The following is an 11,338-nucleotide window of genomic DNA, read 5'->3' as shown; positions in this document are numbered from 1 at the left end:
AACATCAAACTACTGTATGTGTCAAACAGGAACTTTTAAGTCGAACACTCCCAGGAATGCTCTGCAGCCACAACCTGCAGCATGCCCGTCAACTCACAGGCTCACCTCCAGTCAGGTTGCAAATCCCAAACGCCCAGGATCCCAGTCTCACGCATACAATGCCAGGAAAAGGCGTCCTCCGGGTTGTCCTCTGACACACTGTTACCGGACACAGTGCACTGCCACAGCCGAGGAGGGGGTGGGGTGGGAAAGGAGGCGGGGAATCAGGGAGGAGCAAGGCGGTGACAGGAGGAAAGAAAGTTAAGTACTTGACCTGCTACAGAGAGGAAGTTTAAGGGCCAGTGGGCGGAGCTAGAGAAGGAATGCAGCACAGGGTTGTTAATTGTGATTAATTAAATTTCCTTTCCTTTGTTTCACCAGACATCCTTCGGAACCAATCACTCCATATTTTCCATCGTTGATGTTCTCTGTAGTATTCCGTTTAAAAGTGTAGTTTTGCAGCACTTCATAGAGACACATGTTCTCAAGATGATGACTTCTATTTGGATAGTATGTGTCCAACATATTCGTTTTCAAAATATCTGTACTTTCTGGGTCATTTTCTGCTAAATATTCAATTTCTTGAACAGATCTCAGTACCTGATTTCGCATTCCTGCAAGACCTAGACTCACCCAAATGATTCTTCTACTGTTGGAATATAGACTTGCAGATCATATGCTCCAATTTCACGATGCGATAACATCTTCAAACTGAAACTGTATAATTTCTTACTTAGAATCTTCTCGTGAGAAATCTCTTCCCACATTTCTTTCAATTCAGTCTTTTCTGATTTAGTAATGTAAGACGTTACATATCGAGCAACAGCAATGGAATTGTCCGCAACATATTGAAAATCCGTGTTAGCGTTCCACATGGATAAAATAACTGGATTGTAGTCATTTATGTATTTTGATTCTTCGCTTCTTCTTAAGTTGTAGGTGTTTTTCGGAGACTTTCTTGTGATGGTATGTCGTATAGCTGACATAAAACTGTTCACTCTTCCTTTGGATAATACAGGACGTGGAAATCCAAAACGACATTTCGTATAGAACTTATCCTTTGACTTGTACTTTCGTCGACAGTATTTTCCACACCTGTGGCTTTGAAATCGTAAGACTTGTTGTTTTAAGTTTTTGTCTTCTCTGCTATTGGGAAGAGCACATGTAGCATAATCTTCAGTGAAAGACAAAACAGTTTCATCTGAATCTGTTCCAAATTTGGGGGCGTCCTTGACGCATAACAACATATGTATGTGAGGAGCACCTCTTGCTTGATACTCCTTTCTCCAAAAGAAATCCACAACTTCTCCAAGAGGAGGATTCTTTTTATTGCAGATGAAAGACATCATAGCTTCAAATCTATGATTGAAATATCTGCATACATTGACAGGATCCAAAGAGCACAATTCTCCAGGTGTCTTGTATTCAATATTTTTTATATTGAAATTTGCCTATCGAAAAAATTCAAGTAAATCATCCCAAGCATACTCAGCACAGCTTAGTGTAACGAACCATGTTGGAGTTCCCAAGTTCCGTAGCATACATTTCAGTTCTCCATGTCGACGGTACCAATATTCATTGGGACCACCCTTTTTACTCGGCCCCCGCTTGACGAATCACCACGAAACTTTCAGGGTAGGAGCGGAGATGGCCAAAAGTTTGGACAATTTCGCGAAGATTCGTCAAACGGCGCCAGACTTATTGGGAATAGAATGTTGCGGATTTCCTATGGAAAATAGGTCCTAACTATAACTATCTACTGGCGACCGCCAGTAGATAATATATATATATATATATATAGATAGATAGATAGATAGATAGATAGATAGATAGATAGATAGATAGATAGATAGACAGACAGACAGACAGACAGACAGACAGACAGACAGACAGACAGACAGACAGACAGACAGACAGACAGATAGATAGATAGATAGATAGATAGATAGATAGATAGATAGATAGATAGATAGATAGATAGATAGATAGATAGATAGATAGATAGATAGATAGATAGATAGATAGATAGATAGATAGATAGATAGATAGATTCAATTAAAAAACCATAGGTTTCAGGCACGTTATAGTTATAAATTAGCATTTAAAAAACCTTTGAATTTCACAAAAAAACTTTAGGTTTCAGGCATGTTATAGTTAGAAATTAGCATTTAAAAACCCCTCCATAGCAAACAGTAGTGTCCCGGGGGTGGGCACCCCAGGACACTACAGGAGCCGGCCCTGGGGTGTGGTGGACCCGAGGGCCTTCAAGGGCTCCAGGAGGGGGGCTGTGCGGCCCCCCTCCCAACGTTTGCACAGTCCCAGGGAGGTGGTGGTTCCCCGGGGCTCGGGGGTCCATAACGGACCCCTGCATTTGCATATTAGTGCCCCAGGGAGGTGGCGGTCCCCAGGGCATGTGGGGGGGCTCAAGCCCCTCCACACAGGTGTATTTGTTTTTTTAAAAAGCCCCGGGGTTGCGGTCCCCGGGGCAGCGGGGGGGCCATGTGCCCCCACAAAATAATCAATAAAAGCCCCGGGGCTTGGGGGGGCCTTGGAGGCCCCCCACCCATTAAATAAGAAGCCTCGGGGAGGTGGCCCCCCGCAACTCTTTAATCAAGCCCCGGGGAGGTGCCGGTCCCATGGCAGTGTGGGGGAATTGGGGCCCCCCCACACATTCTATTCACTGCCCCCGGGACCTGGCCCACCCGGGGGCTTCAATAAAATGAAGCGCGGGAGACCGCGCGTCATTTTTTTTTATTTTCTCAGCTGGATTCGCGCACCCAGTGTGATGTGTGAGTGTGATGTGAGTTGTGTGGGAGGTTGAGGATGAGTCTGGTACCTGAGTTCTGGGTGACTTGTAATTTTCTGGTGAGTTGGATGGTGTTCCCTGTGTAGAGGACGTTCTTCTAGTTCAACTTGATGTTGACTGTCTTGTGACAGTGTTTCTGGTTGCTGCTTGGGAGCCATTTGATGATTTTCCTCAGCATCTTCAGAGGGTAAAACCAAAATGTGACTACATTGATGTGTGCTGTTATGTCCAGTTTCCTGAAGACTTTGGCATGGTGTGGGAAGAGGGAGATTGATCTGTAGTTGAAGAGCATGACTGGATCAGCTAATGGATTTATGAGCAGTGATGTGTGTGTGACAGTGGCGTGTCCATGTGTCTGAGAATGGGTCGACAGTGTTGCTGAGATTTGGTGTTTGCAATTTACTGATTGGTAGGTGTCCTTTGGTGATGGTGTGGTGGGGGCATAGGTCCAATATGGCTCCCAAGTGAATGGTCTTCATTGTAGCTGCAATTTCGGTGGACAATCCAGTCAGGGTTCATTCTCCTGTCATGATGGGAAGTTTAGTTGACAGTGATTGGGTTCGGTTGAGGCTTGAGGGCCGGTGTAGCTGTATTTGGTATTGGGGTGGTCAGAACTCGTGGAGTTTCATTCCATGGAATTTTGCAGATTTACCCCAAACTCTGAGAAATTCTGCAGAGTTCCATGGACTGCATTTGGGATGTTGTGCTACTTGCACCCACTCACATACCCACTCACAAATCCATATAGCCACTCATAAAACTACTCATACACCCATACACCCACTTACAGTTCCATGCAGCTACTCACCCACTCACAGACCCATACAGCCAATCACACACCCATACAGCCACCCATAAACCCATTCACACACCTACATAGCTACTCACACACCTACTCACAGACCCATATAGCCACTAACATCCACCCACCAACTCATAAATCCACTCACATACTCACAAACCTACTTGCACACCCACTCCTCCAGACACTCACATATACCCTCACAGATCCATAGCAGCCACTCACACACCCACTCACAGACCCATACAGCCACTCAAACACCCACCCACTGACACAGACAGCCACTGATACAGCCACTCACACACCCACTCTCTAAGGTTACAGGTTACAGTTAGAAAATAAAATAAAAGAAACCTTCAAAATTCACTAACAAACAAAGGTTACAGGGTTCATGATATTTAGAAAATAATTTTTAAAAAATCATAGAAATTCAATGAAAAAATCAGATGTTACAGGGACATTATGATTAGGCAATAGAATTGAAAAACAAACATCATAGGGATGTTGAAGTTAAGAAATAGAATAATAAACTTTGAAAATCACTGAAAAAACCAAAGGTTACAGGGATGTTACAGCTAGGCTCAGATTTCACTCGTACTAAACCATTGAAATTCAGCAGTTATAGTTACCTAAGCTAACTACAACGTACGCCCCCTGCAATGCACTGCTTAAGACCTGACATTACATCACTCATGACATGGTCAGTGACATCACTGATGACATCTCAAATGACATTACTGATGATATCACTGATAACACCATCCACAGAAGCACTCACACCCCCACAGAACCTTTCATATACCCACTCACATACCCAGACAACCCCTTCACTTACCTATGGACAGACCCTTACAACCACTCACACACCAAATATCTCATCCATGGAGCCACTCACACACTTTCCCATACTGTTACTCACACAACCACTCACTCACTCATACAGCCACTCACACACCCACTCTCTCACTCATACAGATACTCACACAGCCACATACACTGATGCAATCAGTCACTCACTAACCCATGCAACCACTCACACATTGACTCACTCATACAGCCACTTACACAATCACTCACTCACCAATACAGCCACTGACACAGCCACTCGCTCTCTGATACAGTTACTCACACAACCACTCACTTACCCATACAGCTAGTAACACACCTGTCACACCACTCCTATAGCCACTTTCATACCCATTCACTCACTCATAGACCCACTCACACCCCCCCACTCTCCCATACAGCTACTTACACAGTCACTCACCCACCCTTAAAGCAACTCACACACTCACTTATTCACCTGTACAGTCACTCACACACTCATACAGCCAAGTCAAGTCAAGTCAAAATTTGCTTTATTCGGTTAAAATATTAAAACCATCAAAGCACAGGACAGAAATTCATGATACAGGCAAATGCAATTACAGAAAAATTATTAACACAAAAACTAAATACAATACTGTTTGGCGCAATATACAATAAAAGTATGTTTTTCAATTAATTCATTCATTCAATAATAAAAACATTCTATAAAATCGTGTCTCCTTAAAAGACTCTGTCCACAACAACATATTAAGAGCGGTGCTCATTGGCGGATAACTATATAAGCTGAGCCCTGTTTCTAGCTCTTAAGGCACCCACAATAAAGCAAGCAACCCCAAAACAAGTCAAAGGAGAGTCCAACATTTGTAAATAGGTCAATGCAGGCCTTGCTTGCTTAAATTGACAATTCTTCAAGATCGGCAAGATATATTTTTTACGCTGAGAAGAGTAAAATTTACAGAAAAATAACATGTGCAACAAATTTTGTTCAGAAATGTTGTCACAAGGACAGGGCCCCAAAGTTCCCTCTTTAAAAAATCCTTTTGGGTATGCCAAGAGCCAAGGGAGCAAACCATGCTTAAACCTTATTAGCAAAAACATGTGGAAAGGTTTGTTGATGTAGGTTAAATAGGGCTGAATCTCACTCCCTGAACTTAACATAACAAACCTCCTAACTGTCGGTTTCCCCAGCTCATCTCCTTCCCTTGACAACATTGCTCTGGACAGAAATTGGATCTTAATGGCCTTGATTTGCTCTTTACTTAGTACACAAGGGCTGGTAAACAGTTCCAGACAGCCAAGTGATTTCAAGTTGTTTTTAATGTAGCATAACCATGGGATAGACAAGGCTTTTTCCAAGGACAGGCAGTCTTCGATAATTTGTTGGTTTAGGTTTGGTGGCTGTTGTGCCCAAACCCTCAACCAACCTAATAGCGGTGCAACAGCTATTTGGTCAGTAACATATCCCATCCCCAAATCCTCATGAATGTTAAAAATAGGAGCAGAGGGGGGGAGAGACAACAATTTCCGAAAGAAATTATTTTCGACTACTTGAATATTAGGAGAAGCCTTGTAACCCCAGACCTCACTTCCATAAAGTGCCATGGGCAAACACTTTGCACTATAAATTTTTAATAGAGCAGGAAGCGGTTTACACCCTATGCGCTTTGCAAAGCCCAACAATGCGCCAGTAGCTCTGGCTAGATTGTTCTTTTTCTGAGCACGTTGTATAACCCAAGATGATCTGTCGTCAAATGCAATCCCCAGATATGGGAACGACTGTACTTTGGTTAATTCCTGCCCATTACAGAAGAATTTCACCCTTTTTGCTCTCCCCGAGCCAGTCGACATAGAATGTGATTTTTTAAAATGTATTAATAAGTCTAAAGAGACCATAAAATCATAAAAACCATTTAAAAGAGCTTGTAATCCTCTCACGGTTCTAGCCAATAAAACTGTGTCATCCGCGTATAGTAATGCGGGGATCATTTTGGAGCCGGCTTTCGGAATGTCTTTACTAACCGCAGTTAAAACCGGACCCAAGTTATTAATGTAAAGCGAGAAAAGTAGGGGTGCAAGAATACACCCCTGTCTTACTCCACGCTTTACCTGCCAAGCATCAGTCTGACTTCCGTCTTCACTATAACGAACGACTGCGGTGGTGTCCTCGTGGAAAACAGCCAGGAAAGAAATCAGAACTGTGTCAAGCCCCAAAGTGGCTAGTAAGGCCCATAGTTTTTGTCGATTAACAAGGTCGAAAACGGTGGACAAATCCATAAAGGCTAGATGGAGGTCCCCCTGCTTAGCGACCGTGTATTTTCCTATGATCAGATGCAAGTTAAGGCATTGGCCAACAGTTCCCCTTCCTTGTCTGAACCCATATTGTAGGTCAGAAATTATGGATTGCTCCTCCAACCACAATGTTAAACGGGCAAGGACAACTTTACCCATAACTTTCACGGCGGAATCCAGGAGAGAAATAGGCCGGTAGCAAGCCGGGTCTTCTCTTGAACCCTTTTTAAAAAGAGGGACAATAACAGCTTTGCCCCATGATCTTGGAGCTCCGGCCTCAGAAGCAGCGTTAAAAACGCGAGTTAAAACTTTCGCCCAAAACCCTGAGTCAGCCTTATAGCGGTCCGCAGGAACTCCATCCGGTCCTGGGGCTTTACCTAATGCCATTGCCTCAATGGCCTCTAGGACTTCCTCCTCCTTAAAAAGGATTCTTGAGGCTAATGTGTAGTCTGCGTAATTTACTGGGTTAACATCCTGTATCTCCGAATATAGACCACTAAAGTGGGCCACCCATTTATCTGGCGGGATAAAACATTCTTTAATAGTGTTCTCCTGATCATTAAAAGGGGGCTATTAATCACATTCCAAAACTGGCTGCTATTTTTCTGAGTGCTTGCATCTGACAAATCATCCCATGCCTTGTTTTTTAACTCTGTTAGACCTGTCAGCCCTTTGGGTGGTCCCTCCTCATCATTATTTATTTTGTCCCACTTTTGCCTCAAGCCCTGTTGGTATTTTTCCTTTTTGGGAACCACCAGACTTTTTCGTATTGATGCAGATTCAGGGAGCCATTTTAGCTACCCCTGGAACTTCTGTCTGAGGGCCTGGAGCACAAAATGGTGGCCACCTGTGACATCACCAGCACTCACTGGAACCTACTAGAACCTTCTGCAACATTCTGGAGCCCTGTGACAGTTGGAGGCGGTTTAGAATGTTGGGAAGCTAAGACAGAGAGTTGGTAGTTGGAGCTGGCAGTTGGCACCTGACTGGTGAAGGGAGAGCAGCAGAAACTTGAAGGAGGAAGGAGTGAAGCAGCAGGGGTGGAAACTTGTGCCTGGAGTGGGGTCCATAAACCCACCCTTGATACTAGTCCCTACTGACTGAGCCCAGCCTGGAGCCCTGTGTGGGAAGAAGCAAGAAAAACCATCTTAAGGACCTGGACAGCAGGAACAGGCCTTAGAATCCAAGAACAGCAAGATCCTGACCTGGATACTGGTTTCCCTGGAGTCCGACGTCGAGAAGCCTGAGACCTGGAGCCCGAGGTGGAGAAGCGGCGCTGACTGGAAAAGCAGACGTCGTACCCGGAGCCGCCAGAGGTCGAGAGAGGGCGCCGACGGAGGTCGTAGAGAGTACCAGAGGTCGAGGAGGAAGTCACCCGAGGTCGAGTGAGCGGCGTCGACGGGGGAGTGAAGTCCGCCCTCCGGAGTCGCCGGAGACCGAGGTGAAGCGTGCCGGAGGTCGGGAGTGGAGATCGCACTCCGGAGTCGCCGGAACCTGAGGAGAGGAGCACCGGAGGTCGGGAGTGGAGGTCGCACTCCGGAGTCGCCGGAACCTGTGGAGAGGAGCACCGGAGGTCGGGAGTGGGGATCGCACTCCGGAGCCGCCGGAAGTCGACATCGAGCCAAGGCCGGCCGACGTCATCGAACCTGAGGTCGCCATCGGACCGGAGCCGCCCGAAGTCGACATCGAGCCAAGACTGCCCGACGTCATCAAACCGGAGGTCGAGATCGAGCCGAGGCCGCCGACATCGAACCGGAACCGCCTACCGGCGTCGTCGAAAACTGACATTGCGCCGAGGCCGCCGACATCGAACCGGAACCGCCTCACGGCGTCGACACGACTCCAGCGGCGTCGGAGCTTCAGAAAAAGGGCAGTAAGTGGAATAGAGGGCGCCTAAGGCCCTGTGGAATCCTGAGAGACTACCCTAGGGGCTAGAGAGGTGCTGGAACCAGCTTGATTGTGCCAGGGGTGAGCTGAGACTAATTCAGAGGGGTTGTGTAGAGTGAGAGAGCCAGGTCTCTAGTATTCCCCCCTTGATCTACCTCAGTTTAGGCCTCAGCCTTGTCCAAGCCAGGGAGTAGACACCCTCAAGCCATCCATCTAACCACAAGCTGTGACTGGGCCAAATCAGCCCATAGAAATCTAAATGTGATCTGATTCTATAAGTGTCACTGTCAGCTTTTAATTATTTATTGAGAGCACTGTATTTATTGTATTTAACCTATTTATTGCTTCACTGTATTTATTGTTCCACAGTATTTATTGTCGCACAATATTTATTGGCTTGCAGTATTTATTGCCTCATAATATTTAATTGCCTGTATGTAATGCACTTATATTTATGCCTTAAGTATTTATGATCTCCCCTATTTATTGAATCATTAAGACAGTATTTATTTGACGTACCCTTCCACAGAAAAAGCCTTGTATATGGTGATTGTGTTATTATTTATTTAATCAGTAACTAAGAGAAAAAAAGATAAACACAGAGATATTTTCATAATTTTTAAGGTGTAGTGTCGTTTTTGGAACGGATGCACGCATGGTTATTGTGTGGGTATTGCGTATGCTTAACACGGTGCCTGACCCCTGACCACTCGAGCCAAGCTACCACTGTGTATGTCTGGAAGGACCCCGTTACCACCACCCTTCATGGTGTGGGAGTGGAGTATTTCCAACATAATTGGTGTTCAGCGGCGGGATTGAGCTGTGCCTACGTATACTCAACAATAACTGTGGGTAGTCCATAGGCCTACACCGGGAGTTTTCTCAAAGCGGCCTTCCTAATTGTGAGTTTTTGTTTTTCCAAATTTACTCTGGTGGTGGGAGGAGGTATTATATAAGGTACCCCCCTGCATAGTTACTGCAAATAACTGTCCTCTGACCTGAGTGGGCAAGATGGAGTTTGTACTGGAGAATTTAGAAACGTACACTGTGGCCCAACTCAGGGAGTTTTGTCAGCGGGAGGGGGTGTATTGTCCCCCAGGAGCAAAGAAGGGTGCACTCCAAACCAGCTTAAGGGCTTGGGGGGAGGCACGACGAGAAAGCAAGGCTGAGGAGGAGGACAGGGATAGAGAGCCCGACAGTGAGGGAGCTGGTTTGTACCAACCTTTGTACCAACCTAACCTAGATAGATAGATAGATAGATAGATAGATAGATAGATAGATAGATAGATAGATAGATAGATAGATAGATAGATAGATAGATAGATAGATAGATAGATAGATAGATAGATAGATAGATAGATAGATAGATAGATAGATAGATAGATAGATAGATAGATAGATAGATTCAATTAAAAAAGCATAGGTTTCAGGCACGTTATAGTTATAAATTAGCATTTAAAAAACCTTTGAATTTCACAAAAAAACCTTAGGTTTCAGGCATGTTATAGTTAGAAATTAGCATTTAAAAACCCCTCCATAGCAAACAGTAGTGTCCCGGGGGTGGGCACCCCAGGACACTACAGGAGCCGGCCCTGGGGTGTGGCGGACCCGAGGGCCTTCAAGGGCTCCAGGAGGGGGGCTGTGCGGCCCCCCTCCCAACGTTTGCACAGTCCCAGGGAGGTGGTGGTTCCCCGGGGCTCGGGGGTCCATAACGGACCCCTGCATTTGCATATTAGTGCCCCAGGGAGGTGGCGGTCCCCAGGGCATGTGGGGGGGCTCAAGCCCCTCCACACAGGTGTATTTGTTTTTTTAAAAAGCCCCGGGGTTGCGGTCCCTGGGGCAGCGGGGGGGCCATGTGCCCCCACAAAATAATCAATAAAAGCCCCGGGGCTTGGGGGGGCCTTGGAGGCCCCCCACCCATTAAATAAGAAGCCTCAGGGAGGTGGCCCCCCGCAACTCTTTAATCAAGCCCCGGGGAGGTGCCGGTCCCATGGCAGTGTGGGGGAATTGGGGCCCCCCCACACATTCTATTCACTGCCCCCGGGACCTGGCCCACCCGGGGGCTTCAATAAAATGAAGCGCGGGAGACCGCGCGTCATTTTTTTTTATTTTCTCAGCTGGATTCGCGCACCCAGTGTGATGTGTGAGTGTGATGTGAGTTGTGTGGGAGGTTGAGGATGAGTCTGGTACCTGAGTTCTGGGTGACTTGTAATTTTCTGGTGAGTTGGATGGTGTTCCCTGTGTAGAGGACGTTCTTGTAGTTCAACTTGATGTTGACTGTCTTGTGACAGTGTTTCTGGTTGCTGCTTGGGAGCCATTTGATGATTTTCCTCAGCATCTTCAGAGGGTAAAACCAAAATGTGACTACATTGATGTGTGCTGTTATGTCCAGTTTCCTGAAGACTTTGGCATGGTGTGGGAAGAGGGAGATTGATCTGTAGTTGAAGAGCATGACTGGATCAGCTAATGGATTTTTGAGCAGTGATGTGTGTGTGACAGTGGCGTGTCCATGTGTCTGAGAATGGGTCGACAGTGTTGCTGAGATTTGGTGTTTGCAATTTACTGATTGGTAGGTGTCCTTTGGTGATGGTGTGGTGGGGGCATAGGTCCAATATGGCTCCCAAGTGAATGGTCTTCATTGTAGCTGCAATTTCGGTGGACAATCCAGTCAGGGTTCATTCTCCTGT

The sequence above is a fragment of the Triturus cristatus genome, chromosome 9, assembly GCF_964204655.1.
Source record: "Triturus cristatus chromosome 9, aTriCri1.1, whole genome shotgun sequence".
Lineage (NCBI taxonomy): Eukaryota > Metazoa > Chordata > Amphibia > Caudata > Salamandridae > Triturus > Triturus cristatus.
This window is presented reverse-complemented; position numbering follows the sequence as displayed.